At 42.9% G+C, this 14,756-nt stretch overlaps 1 protein-coding gene and 1 non-coding gene across 2 annotated transcripts in view; one reads left to right on the top strand and one right to left on the bottom strand.

Annotated features, from left to right (window-relative positions):
- The window catches only part of LOC126248019 (uncharacterized), a 910,522-nt gene that overhangs the window by 297,123 nt on the left and 598,643 nt on the right, over positions 1-14,756 (top strand). The window lies entirely within an intron of this gene.
- Trnas-cga (transfer RNA serine (anticodon CGA)) lies at positions 11,409-11,483 on the bottom strand. Its single transcript has one exon. It is a non-coding gene; the product is annotated as a tRNA-Ser (tRNA).

The following is a 14,756-nucleotide window of genomic DNA, read 5'->3' as shown; positions in this document are numbered from 1 at the left end:
ACGCCGATGGCTCGGCCTAGGCAAATGTTTACTAACCGGTCGCGGGAGCCATATCCACGTACCTCAGAGCACCACAATCCGTGGGTTCACTGCAATCGTTCTTCTGCTGAAGCTAGTGCATTGCGATTTCAACTGTGAATATGTATTTATACGATTATATTTTTCGAGTTTTCCTCCTGACAAAAGCAGCGCTGAAACTAGCTACTCAGTATACATGCTGGCAACTTGGATGCGCTTACTGTACGTGTATGGGCAGCCTCGAACACTGGTCGAATTATAAATAATTTTTAGTTACCTTAGGGGCATTGTTTTTTAAAAAAAGCTGTTTATCAAAAATAGCGAAGCAGCAGAATACCATGCATCAGAAATGTTCTTCAGTATATTTTTCCGTAGCCTTAGCGAGTTTTGCCTGGGCATTCAGATTCCTAAATGCTCACACAATTTGACTCTTGTCAAGCCGAATACGAATCCATTGTCGTTAGTTGGCGCAGAATATACGATCAAGGTAACAACAATCAGGGACAACAGAAGGAGAAGGTTTGCTGGCCGCAAAGCACTGTTGAAATGCGTGGATCTTTAAATTTCGAAGAACGGTGTTTCAACCTCTAAATCTGTGTTTCACTTATTACTTTTTTTTCCTTTGCGATGGGACCTTTTTCACCAGATTTTAATAACCAACTTTTTTCTTCGAAAGCCAAAACATTTTGTTGACTTCCACCTACATAGGACGAAATAACCATCATAATAAAATAATAGAGATCAGAGCGGGCACAGAGAGAGATCTAAGCGTTCATTTCTCTCAAGTACTATTCGAGAGTGGAACGGTACAGAACTAGAATAAAATTGGGTGTATGAACCCTCTGCCAAACACGTAAGTGCGAATTCCAGATTATTCATGTGGACGTAGATCTAGACATTCTGGAATGGAGCAGTGTTGCCAATTGGAGAACAGAGAATTATGTAAAACTCGTAATATACAGTAACTGGAAAGGGTTTACGTAGAAACGGATCACCTAACAGAATGCCTGGCAAGATAAGAGACCATAATTTAAGCCTGCTGTATTGACCTAAAGGATTGTAGAGTTTCCTTTTGATTCCAGCTTTCTCGAAACTGTCTCCAAAGCTGCTGAACGTATGCTGTGGATATCAAACAAATAAATCTTTGGTGTATCAATGCTCGCATTACGCTAACTTATTGGTTCTAATGGCTCTGAGCACTATGGGACTTAACTTCTAAGGTCATCAGTCCCCTAGAACTTAGAACTACTTAAACCTAACCAACCTAAGGACATCACACACATCCATTCCCGAGGCAGGATTCGAACCTGCGACCGTAGCAGCAGCGCGGTTCCAGACTGTAGCGCCTAGAACCGCTCGGTCACCCTGGCCAGCGCTAACTTATTGTTGAATACGAAATGTACTACTAGTTTTGTCAGTAATGTTTACAGGAGGTGCTACGAAAAAGAACCAGTCGTCTGAGTTGATTAGCCTGCAGTATTTAGCCAGCATGATCAGAAACATAAATGAAGAGAAGATTACAACGCGACTATTTTACGAGTTTCAAACGCCTATCGGAGATGTATTGGAGGAATAAAAGGGGAATAACATGTGGCGGGCGTCGAAAGAGAGAAGTTATCAGGAGACGCAAAGAAGGAAACGAGAAAGAGGAAATAAGCGGACGGATAGCTATTAGGTGGCGTAGCGTTAAGACAAGACGTTTTCTACTGCTGCTTCCGACCGGCTTCGAGTGGGGCACCGTTTGGGATTCCAGGTGTCCTAACGCAGTCGCCTTGCTCCACGTGTCTTCGGGATCGAAGAATATGCGTTTATAACCAAGTGAAATTCAATTGCATTACGTGCAACGTAAAAGCAGCGTGGGAAATAAGTGAACCCATGTACGAGGTGCAACTCTTCAACAGTAAACCTATCAGTACTGCTGTGTATAATTATTTATCTACGGCTAACACTAGCGGAAAAACAAATCCGAGACATAACCGAGCATTGCTGAATGCAAGCTTTAGGACGAAGAGTAAACTGTATATCACTGTTGTCAACAGAAGTACAGTGTGTGAACGAACTAAATTTGTTTCCAAAGAAGGTACACAACGCATACTGTTGACTTTAGCACTGTTGTTCAGATATTTTCAGCGCTATAAAGATGCAAATGTAAATGGGGGTGAGAAATAAAACGCTATGTGCGTTGTACACTCGCGTACAAAACTTAACCCTAGGTTACTAAACCCTCGTAAAATTTACGAATGCAGTCGGTACCAATTCGCTGTTCCCAACAGTCTGATACTGTCAGTATAGGGTATAAAACAAGGCATTGTGTACTTATGTTATATATGACATACGAATGGAGATCTTATAATTTTAATTAATTAGTGTATAAACTATAAATTATGACTTGCTTTTAATAAAACATGGAGTAGTATAATTTACGATGTTTTTTTTCTCATTTTGTTCGGTCTCGTCCGTTGTATCTGCTCGGGGCGGACGTCTTAAGGCATCCGTTTAAGTTCGTTGTTGATCGATTAACTCAGTTTTTTTATTACAGAGGGCAGCTAACCCTCTGACCGAACACGCTGAGCTACCGTGCCGGCATTGTTTAGTAACAATGTAACATCTTTCGCATGATTTGTCACTGCCAAGGACGTAGCTCGATGAAACTTGAACTTTAGGGCCTACATAGAAAGAACTGCTACGGTATAGCACAGAAGGTAACTGAAAGAATATTCAATGAGACGAACATAATGACACTTTTATTCGAAGATAATAACTACACTAATGTCAACGCGATTTATGATAGTCCCCAGGAAATTACAAAAGACGGGACATAGTTCAGAGCGGACGGCAGTGCATGCTGTCCGCCAAGCTCCCATGCTGGCCACGAGGTTGTTGAGAAGTTCTTGTTGCAGGGCTTTCGAGTCCTCCAACACCGCGGTCGACGGCTACTCGCTGGTTGTGGGCGTGCCGTAGTACGTCTCCCTAACGCATTCTACACACGCTCGGGGATTCAAGTCGGTGAAACGGGCTGGTCAGACAGTTCTCCGAATATCCTCTCGTTTCAAGAGCTGTTCCGTGGGAAGTTACTTTCGTCCTTAAATTTTGCACACCAGTTATATTACTGTGTAACGAGATAGCTCGGACCAAGGGTCCCTTACACCAAAATGCTCAGAATATACCTTGTCTTAATGCACTCTTTTTACCAGTATCCAGCTAAAAATGTTCGATTAACGTACTTTTAGGTTACGAGTATGTGTTAAGTTCAACAAAATGCTTGGAATGTGTGCCTATCTCGTTGGTTTCGACGACTTTTCTCCACCAGTTCAGTGTTAATTGGGCTGCATCACATTAACTGCTTCACGGCAGAAATCCCAAGCGTCAATGTGAACAGCCAATGATATTAAATAATTTACACCAACACATGGTTTGCATTTTGTGTTAATGTTTGTATTGTTCCAGAACATTCTTACAATGCACAGCTCAAAGAAACAGATCATATACTCGAACTAACTGAAGACAAAAGCCACTTTACTGCCATTCCCAACACTTAGGCTGACTACTTATATAGTTTCTTAATAACACACGTTCTTTTAAAGTATTTATCAACAAAATCACATTAATTGATTTACAACTAAAATCTGTTGTTTCATAAGAAATTACAGTTACAATTTCGCAGACAATAAATGACTGATAACAAATGTGATTTCTAAAACTGCTTTTCAAATTTCGTTTCGAAATTCTGCTTGAGAAATGTGACTAACAATACTTGATACAAAATAGTTAATATTTCGTTAATTACAACAGGAATTTTCGATGCTAACATATTTTGGAGTACTTTACATAATGCCGAAAAAGATTCTTAGGTTCAAACTTTACGTAATATTCTCGTTTTGTCCAAAAGATAGAAATAATAGTTTGTTTATAAGAGAAAGTTGTAGAACCCGTAATTACAGAATTAATTACAATAAATATGATCTTAGTTTTTATAGAAACTTAATCTCTTGAAATCTATCCAAAACATTAATTTTCACGTTTTATGAAATAATCGAATCTTGGCAATTAAGTACCCATTTAATGACTGAACTGATTTTAATGCTAACTTCTCTACGCGATTATTGTATGATAGTTACATAAATGAAATAATTGGTTTTTCTCTAAATTTCGTGAAACTGATGATTACAACAAGATACTTGTCCACTAATTAAAGATTCCTGTTAATTGTATTAAAATGAACTGTAGTTGACTAGATGGGTGTATATGTCGTGTAAAATGCTACTTGATACAACACAGAGTTGTATTTTAACATTTGCTATACTCTGAAATGTGTATCGTATAATACGTAAAATCGTGGTACTGAATACTTCATATCGCGCTTGTTAACAGATACAAACTAAAGCGGCGAGTAGGGGCCGATGAAGCAAGCAAATGTTGCTAAACGTAGATCCGAAAACAAGAGGTTTCCCCGACACTACGTATTATGTCGTAGTACATGGACACGTCATAAGAGTCTCCGAAGATCCAAGCTGCTGACATGCGATAAACACGATACACAAGCGCTCCACATGGCCACCGTTCATGTGAAGGTAGGCTTCAGCACTTCTTCTCATTGATGCCCGTACAAGTTAGAAAATTGCAGGCGTGTCCGGAATGCAGTGAAAACCATCCACAATTCGATCCCGGAGTTCGCTTACAGTATCAACAAGGCTGTAATACGCCAAAGCTTTTAAATATCACCACAAACAAACAAAATTCAACGGCTTCCGTTCGTGGAGATCTGGAAGGCCACGATATAGTTGAGCTGCGAGCGATACACTTGTTTTCAGAAGTCTATTGACCTGTGCTTGGATATCAAAAAAATGTTCAAATGTGTGTGAAATCTTATGGGACTTAACTGCTAAGGTCGTAAGTCCCTAAGCTTACACTCTACTTAACCTAAATTATCCTAAGGACAAACACACATACCTATGCCCGAGGGAGGACTCGAACCTCCGCCGGGACCAGCCGCACAGTCCATGACTGCAGCTTAGGTATCCAGAATGATGATGAAATCAAACGAAGTCAGTTTATCACTTTGTAATTTACGCTTCACTTTCGGTGTTGTGAAACAAAGGTAGCATTAAACACGAAGAATGTTGTAACGTTGACACGGCTGCCCTTGTGCATACGTCATATGGAGGTCACCACTGATTTACAGCCCTATGTTCATTAGGTCCTCTACTCACCCTTATCGTTTGTACGTATGATAGCCGAACTCCCCATTCTCCTGAAGAGCCTCCGAAATTTTGTCGATGGAATTCAGGTTCATTCACCATACCCCGCACGTAGTATGACGGAGGGTACTTCATACTAATATTATAAGTTTTTTGTCCTATTAGATCCTAGATTGGGCGAGGGAAAAATGACTATACGGGGTGTCCCACCTATCCCTGCGACCCGATATATGTCCGAAATGATACAAAATTTGGAAAATGCATTTGGCAAAGGATGCACTTATATCAGGGGCTCACACAATAGGGAAGAATGCATAATCCTTAAAGGTATACAAACAACACTTTCAACGCAAAATTACGTTTATTTAAGTTGCACATGTATGTTTTTTTCTACCGAAATGGAAACAGGAGGTTCAATTAGTGATGACGGACTTCATTTCACTGTTCTAAACGTCATACCTTATGAAACACTTAGACTTTAAAGTATGGAAACGGCGCCGCAGATTCTGCCACAGTGTTCAGAACAAGGGTTGCCTGTGCTGTCCTGAAGCCTGCTGGAAACAGACCACTATCCGTACGCACGTTCTTTCTACACTGTTCCGTGTACTAGCGTGTCTCAATCTGGCCCCCTGCACTGCTGTCGGTGTAAAACTGGAAAATACACTGTAACACGTTTCACGTACGATTCGGATATTGCTTTCTCAGTTTTGGTGTGGCTTGTTACATTTACTTTCGCCTAGTCGATATGTAGGCCTTCGATAATGAGGAAAAACTTGATGGTATGTTAAGTTACTGCGAATGTCACAGAAATGCACCCATAGTTGCAGCTGGTAAGTGGAATATATAAGCGTAATGACCACGTAAAGCAAGTAGTAGTAAAAGCAGACGCCAGAATGAGATTCATCCACGAAAGAACTGTCTTACAAGACGCTTGTTCGACAGATTGTTGAGTGTTCTTCATCAATGTGGGACACCTACCAGGTAGCACTGATAGAAAAGATAGAGAAGAAAAGATAGAGGTCGTTTGGTCGGCACAAGGGTGTTACGGAGATGCTAAACAAACTCCACTGGCAGACGTTACAAGAGAGGCGTTGTGCATCACGGAGAGGTTTCCTATTGAAATCTCTTGAGGGTAATTTCCGGGTAGATTTTAACAACATACTAGTGCCTCCCGCATACATCTCGCGAAATGACCACGATGAAAAAATTCTAGAAATTAGAGCTAATACAAAGGATTACCGATAATCATTCTTCCTACGTGCCATTCACGAGTGGAACGGGGAAGAAAGGATCAGTTAGTTGTACCAGAAGTATCCACCACCACGCGCCGTGAAGTGGCTTGCGGAGTGTTGATTTAGATTTAGACTGTACGACTACAACCCAGATAGACGTTGTCCACCTCGTACCATTGCCAACATCTGCACACGCCTCATGCAAACTGGCAGCTGGGCTCCCAGAAAACGTCGAAGTCCAAACATAGCGACGAACAATGGAAACGAAATTGCTATTCTGGCTGCTGCAGGCACAATCCCAAGGCGAGTGTACGAAAAATTGCACGCAGTTTTGGAATAAGCAGTAGTAGTGCCTGAAGAATGTTTCGTAGACATACGTTTCATCCTTTTCGTATCTCACTCCACCAAGAAACTTTGAATCCCATATTGAATTCTGTCGTTTTGCACTTCGGCAGTTGTAAGGTAATCTTGAATTCTTAAGCAATACGTTGTTTACGGGTGAAGCTTCTTTCACAAATTACGGTCACGTGAATTTGAGGAACACGCACTGCTGGTCCATGCAGAAGCTCCACTGGCTCATCAGCGACAGCGGGATGTCAATGTTCGGTGCGGCATCATTGGTACCCGTATAGTAGATCACTACTTTTATCAGGCTACATTAAACGGAGAGCGATAAGCATCATTTATTCAAGGCACTCTATCCCTCCTCGTGAAGGACGTGGTGTCCCTCAGCCTGACTCCATTAGAGTTCCTTCTCTGGGATGCAATGAAAGGGAGTGTGTATCACGAAGCGCCAGACACATCACACAGTACTCAGTATGCAACGTATTACCACTGCCTGTGCGGCAATATCTGTAGAAACACTGCAATCTGTGCGACGCTCACTTGTTCATCGCCTCCACAAGTGTGTTACTGCAAACTGTGGCCACTTTGAACATCTGTTGAAGTGTCGCAGTTTCATCGGACGTGACGTTACTGGTTATTTGTGAGTGCGGTTTTGGTGCTGGATGTAAAGCACAAACCTGAAGTTTCTGTGGGCTATAGATAAATAATAATTTTGTTTAGGAAACCAGATCCAAGCCTTATCACTAAATTCTACCTGTAGTTTTCATTTCCTATAAAATCTAGGAAATGAATGGCATTTGAATAAACGTAACTTTGGGTTGAGAGTGACATTTGTTTACTTTTATGGACTGCCAATTCCTGTCATTGTGTGAGCGCCTCACATAGGTGCATCCCCGTACGATTGCATTTCTCAGATTTTGTTTCATTTTGGAATTATATGAGGTGGCAGAATTAGGTAGGACACCCCGTATATGCTTCTATGAATGCACTAATCTCTTTTACATTATTCTCATGATTCCTACACTAAATACACTATGGTGGTAACATAATGAGCTCAGCGTCATCTTCGAATACAGCCTCTCTAAATTTACTCAACGGAGTTTCGTGAGAACTATGTCGTCTTTCTGCCAATGATTATCACTATATGTAGTACAATTAAGAGAATCGTAAATCAGCATAGCAGATAGTTTTAGAATCTAGATAACAGGTGAAACTGTATCAATAAATAAATAAAAATTTATTCTTGTGCAGTCCTTAACCTAAAACGTAGATGACTTGATTCATACATACAACATGTAGTCATGTAAGAACCAAACTCAGTAGCACTCTAAGTAGGCTAATGCTTTGGCGAAAAGGGACAACAACATGAGTAACATTTATTGCTCGCAGCATGTAGTACAAGCCAACTACGTCGCTTAAAAACAGCATATAATTATGATGGGAACTGGGCGACGAAGCGGCTTCGGTATCTGGATGAATCCCATGTCTATACGAAAACAGTATTTTCTCAAATACTTAAAAGTGTAGGCCGAAATCATTATGCAGCTTTAAGCGCTTGGAAGCTACAGCCGGAATACAGACGCCGCATCCTGTCGATTCATGTCTTACATACAATACGCAGTACTTGGTGCTACGTATTTACAAGGAAAACGCTTATAGAGATGTTCACAACTGGCGAATGTGCAACCTAGAATACACGACACTTATATTACTGTTACCCATTGCTCTGTGTATGGCACCTGAGATGCCAAAAGTAAATGGAAAAACTGTATTTCACTGCCATTTTCTTGCGTAAATGAAATTAGTGTTTCCGACAGTTCAGTTCATATTAAGAAATTACATCCTGCGATAAGAGTAGTCCTACATTTATGATACATGCTTCAGAGGAGACGCGGTGACAAAGGAACGCCTGTTTTCCATCGTATATGAGCTCAGTGTTCCCCACAGCAAATATTGTATGTTTGCCTGTCGAAGCCCTGTATCAACGAAGTGTGGTACTAAATAACTGAAATTTTAATCAAGTTTGCTTCCACGTTCGTAACTATCCACGTGAATGTGGTTTCATCTTTGAAAGTGAATTGGTTCACCTAAGATACTAATAAACAGAAAGCATAGCCTATTATGGTTATAATTAGCGATAAAATGTATCAGCCATCATCGAACCAAATAATTATTTTTTAAACCTGGGTATAAGGCATTAATAAGTTTCATCATACCAAAATATTACTGAAACACTAACCTAACGTTTCAAGGAGCCGATCGGATTTTTTGCATCTCCATGATGGATGGTCTCTTAAACAAGTAGCTTCTGCATGGACTGTTGTGTTACTGGGACAGGAAAGAAGACTGGGAATGGCAACAGTTCGGAAACCGCTGATGGGTAGCTACGAGTCTCTTTAAATATTAAATCTGTTTTTGGAGCAGCGGGGTTGATAAGTCGGTCCTCCCATCTTGATTCAGATTTTCCTGAAGTCTGAGCCAAACGAGGACACATCTTGCAGCAAGGCTTCTGTCTGATTCTTTGCAAGAACTTAACAAGAGACTGTAGTGAAGTCATTGTCGATAAGACGTTAATGCATCACAAAAAAATAATGATAAAATAAATACTACTACAGTAATGCGCACTGTGCTACTTCAGATACAAAGATATTGTAATAATCATTTTTGTTTGAATTGTGCAGCCGTATCTTCTTCCCGAAGCAAAACAACGTCAACGGAGGAAAGCGAAAGCAGTATGCACCATCCGTCGCGTACACTATGTATTTTCACATTTTAAATTTTTACATGCCGTGTCTCTGGGAATGGGATGGAGAAACAGATTGACATTTGACAGACATGTGTCAAGTGACCGAAGAAAAATCTACACTCTTGCTGGCCGACATAAAAATCTACACTCATGTTGGCCGACGTATCAGCTCATTAACAGGGAACGCGGATAAGATCTGAGTCTATCTAATTTCCCTCTATTGCAAACCAATACAAAAATATTACTATAAAAAGTAAAATATTTATGTCTCCCCTTGCGCACTGAGGATACAAATGTAAACAAATGTAATGTACAATATTTAATGTAAATAATTCCAGGAAAATCGCAAAAATAACGATAATGCGAGATACTGTCTCGTCAAAAGGCACGCCTTTAACGGAGGTGAAAGATAACGCGTGTCGTCTTCATGCTAAGTTAGAAACATCTGTTGCCTCTTATGCTCCATTGAACCACAGTACAATGTGCATGTTGGCGCGCCATCCTGTGACAAAAACTGAGCAGAACACATGTGCCTGGTAGCCTCTTATACATGCCGCACCGATGAAGTATTCTGCGCCACATACTCGGTGACGGAGGAAAGACCGTACCCGGGATGGTTTCGCGGTTCCGTACCTACATAACAAAATGTAGGTCATAGGCTACATCGTGTTTAGATTTTTTTTCAATAGCCTATGAATAATAGAAGAATCAATACTTGAACATCTGTCCATTTATATCTAAGTGCGGCCTACTTTAAATCCTCCAATGGCGCTCCAACACATACTGCTCCAGTAGCTGTCGCCTCAACGGACGATATAACATGTTTTACATCCTAGCTGTAATCTCTCGCCCTTATAGTAACGGTAGCAATTCATACCACATCCATGCTGGTTTCTGTTATGTAGAGACCACATAAAGATGTTTTAGCATCGACGGTTTGAACACAGGGTTTTTGTGCAGTACTGAAGCGTATACGATGCGCTCCACTTTTCATTCAATCGTTTTTATGTATTCCCGTCATTATGCTGCTTTCGTGAGTTTTCTCCTAGTTATGAAAACTAGTCTAGTTGTTTGAGGCTTACAGAGCATGAAAATCTTAAACGTGGTTATAGAGCCGTCAGTTACTGTAGTTACATGTTTGAAATGTTTTGTAAGATGATGATAGCTACAGTATTGGATCGAGTTACAGAAACAAAATCACTTTGAGAGTAGTTCGGACATACGTTGTAAGTGCAGACGTACAGTACTATTCTATGAGTACTGGGGATTGCAGCCGGATAACGTTGACTTCTTGCCACGATATTTCGGCTGACAACCATTCAGCCGCTCTCAGCCGAGTGTTTTGCCCTGGAGATTGCTAGTTCAGGCCAAGATTTCCGATGATCCAAGGAACGTCCTGTGGAGGTACAAAGTTCGGCCATTGCCGACTTACTGGGCTGTAAAAAGCGAATATGGCCATCATGTTGAGCGCATCTTTCACGCACTGTGCGCGTTGTATGGACAATGTAGGCTTTGCCACACTAGCAATGTATTCTGTACAACACTACTTCAATGAATTAATCACCACCTTTTCCCTGTTTAAAGCCACTGGACACCGATTGTCGATTAGGAACGTGGCAAACACCAGTGATTGAGGAAAGTGATTCGTATGTGGAGTGAGTGGAGTTCAAATGTATGTGCGGCAAGCTGTATTTAGATTTACTGTGGTTTCCCCAAATCACTGAAAGATGACGCCAGAATGGTTAATTACAAAAGGACAACCAATTTTCTTTCCTATTCTTGTCCAAAAGAGCTTGTGTTCTAGAATAAGATTTTCACCCTGAAGCTGAGTGTGTGCTGATATGAAACTTCCTGACAGATTAAAACTGTGTGCCGGACCGAGACTCGAACTCGGGACCTTTGCCTTTCGCGGGCAAGTGCTCTACCAACTGAGCTATCCAAGCACGATCACGACCCGTCCTCACAGCTTCAGTTCTGCCAGTACCTCGTCTCCTACCTTCCAAACTACACAGAAGCTTTTCTGGGAACCTTGCAGAACTAGCACTCCTGGAATAAAGGATATTGCGGACACATGGATTAGCCTGGGGGATGTTTCCAGACTGAGATTTTCACCCTGCAGCGGAGTGTGCGCTGATAGTGTGAGCGGTAGAGCACATGCCCGCGAAGGGCAAAGGTCCCGAGTTCGAGTCTCGGTGCGGCATACAGTTTTAATCTGTCAGGAAGTTTCATATCAGCCTGCGTTCTGTCTCCATTGACCTCATTGTCGACGGGGCGCTAAATCCTCAACCTTTCTTTCTACCTTTACATTTGGGGTCGATCCTACTTAGCACATCCTTGAATTACACGCTTTTATCACCCTTAAAACCAATCTCAGTGAGCTATGGGTGAGTTTAGTGAATCAGCATGACCTACGAAACTGAACGGTTTGCATTTTGTACTACTACGTAGAGGACCCAATTTCAATCCAGACGGTTGTAAGCTTGCCAGTCCTTTAGAACTGTACCTGAGTCTTCGAAGTTTGAGTTCGGTGATGGAAAATCTTACATACAGCGCAACAGAAAGCCTTGCGAGTGAAAGAATCCGTTTCTAAATCACTTGAACGTACAGATGGTTAACTCAGAGACTGATACTGACCACTACATGATCTTCTGCATTCGAAAACGGGAAAAAGATACAACACTATCCATAGAAAGCCAAATGCAAAATGCAACCCGAAAAGAACAGGGTTTTATCTAACTTTAACGCTCCCGCGGTTTCCGATCATGTGAATGGAAGCCGAATTCTGAGGGTTTGCTGCAGTATCACAATTATGTTGAAAGCTGCTACTTGAATCCGTCCATCCAAAACACTGAAGACAGTTGAGCTCTGGTGGGCTGTCCATGTCAAAAGACGAGATGAAAGTCCTTTTGTAATTCAAACTGCATGAGGTGACCAACACCGACCTGCACTGTCCAGTTACCTGTCAGCTCTTTCAGCGCGGACCGACGCGGAGTGTGCAGCAAGAGAGTCAGTAAGCTTCTGGAAGGATGTGGAGCCAAGCCGAGGCCAGCTACGCTAGGTTCTCGGTTGACGATCCTTGGCGCGAACAGCCCAATCGAGGTGGTCCCACAGATTCTCGATTGGGCTTCAATCTGGTGAGTTTAGTGGCGAAGGGAGTACGGCAATCTCATTCTGGTGCTTTTCGAAACATTCGTGTACACTGCGAGCTGTGTGAGACGTTGCACTGCCCTGCTGGTAGATGTCATCGTGCCGAGGAAGAACAAACTATATGTGGAGGTGGAAATGGTCCCCAAGTATAGATACATTCTTACGTTGATCCATTGTGCTTTCCAGAATGACGAACTGACCCAGGGAGCGCCATCCGGCCTGAACCCTTCCGACGATTGTTGCAGGGTGTTTGCCTTCAGCCGTTTCACGCGAAACGCGCCAATGGCCGTCTGTCAGATGGAGCATAAAACGTGACTCGTCAGAAAAGTCCACCTGTCCCTACTCAATGGACGTTCTGTTGCGTTATTGGCGTGCAAATTCCAGGATTCGCCGCCGATGACCAGCGGTCAGCACGAACCGGGCGCCTGCTGCGGAGGCCCATACGCAGCAACGTTCGGTGAACAGTAGCTGAGGAGACACTGCTGGGAGCCTCTTGGCTCATCTGGGCGGTCAGGCGCCCAACAGTTGCACGTCTAATCGCCGGTACACATCTCCGCAGTTGTCGTTCATCCCTGTCATTTATGACCCGAGGTGCACCGCAGTTGCCTCTGCGCCAGTTTTGGGTAGCGCCATTTTGCCATGCACGGTATACTTTAACCACTGAGGCACGCGAACTGCTTATAGATTTAACCGTTTCGGAAATGCTCCCGCGCTTGGCCTGTATGCCCTTCTGGGCGCCAGATAAATAGCTCTGCTTTTGCACTATGACAACGACTGCACTGTTTACCGCTCCCCACCTCCTGACACGCTTTATATACCCTCCACTGCTAGTGCTTCTACCTGCCGTCTGTTATCCGTTACTCACTGTGACGTCTAACACAGGCGGAGGTCACATTAATGTGACTGGACCGTGTATGTGCGCTCAGCGCTCTGATTGGCCGACACCAGTCAAAGCTTTAGCATTGCTTCGAGAGATACCTGTCCTTTCCTGTTTTGGCCGGCCGGAGTGGCCGTGCGGTTCTAGGCGCTATAGTCTGGAGCCGAGCGACCGCTACGGTCGCAGGTTCGAATCCTGCCTCGGGCATGGATGTGTGTGATGTCCTTAGGTTAGTTAGGTTTAATTAGTTCTAATTTCTAGGCGACTGATGACCTCAGAAGTTAAGTCGCATAGTGCTCAGAGCCTTTCCTGTTTGCGAAGATATATCGTTCGTGCGGACATGGACGGCTGGTAAGTGATCTTCTGTGAGTCGACAAGTGATTTACGCATGGTGCGCGATTGCACGATGCATGAAAGTAGTTCGCGACAAAGCGACTGCCTTTCACAGTGAAAACCATTTGCCCTTGGTGGGAAGATGGTATGAGATGCACTCATCCCCTTGAGAAGGCCCGAGTAGAGAGATACGGGTTCTGCTTTGGAAAAGATATCAACAGCCAGGAGAGCAGTACGCTAATCATATGCCCCTCCACTCCGATACCCGAAGCCCACATAGGCAGGGGATGATAGGGTGGTCGATTGAGATCGCGTTGGCATCCTACGGCTAATCACGGAGTTTAATTAGTTTCTGATCGGGTATTGCTACGTGATGGACCCAGAAAATACTCTGTAATCTTACTGCCGCACACATTATAGTTATTTAGGCTGATTCAAATGGATATTTACGGAACAGACTTCCCTGTACGTAGTAGACCCTTAGGTACGTAGTTTTCTTATCTTTGAAAGACAATACGGAATTGCTCTCGATTCGTAATGGCACTCTTGTTTTAACTAGGAAATGTCTTAAAGGTTTAGACTTACTAGGAGGTTTTTCCTATTCGCAGAATGCCTTCCCTGATGTCATTTCGACTGAATTTGGACGTGCCTCATGTGGTGTCACCGTCAGACACCACACTTGCTAGGTGGTAGCCTTTAAATCGGCCGCGGTCCGGTAGTATACGTCGGACCCGCGTGTCGCCACTGTCAGTGATAGCAGACCGAGCGCCACCACACGGCAGGTCTAGAGAGAAGTACTAGCACTCGCCCCAGTTGTACAGCCGACGTTCATAGGAATGGTTCACTGACAATCACGCTCT

This window comes from Schistocerca nitens, chromosome 3, assembly GCF_023898315.1.
Source record: "Schistocerca nitens isolate TAMUIC-IGC-003100 chromosome 3, iqSchNite1.1, whole genome shotgun sequence".
Lineage (NCBI taxonomy): Eukaryota > Metazoa > Arthropoda > Insecta > Orthoptera > Acrididae > Schistocerca > Schistocerca nitens.
This window is presented reverse-complemented; position numbering and strand designations above follow the sequence as displayed.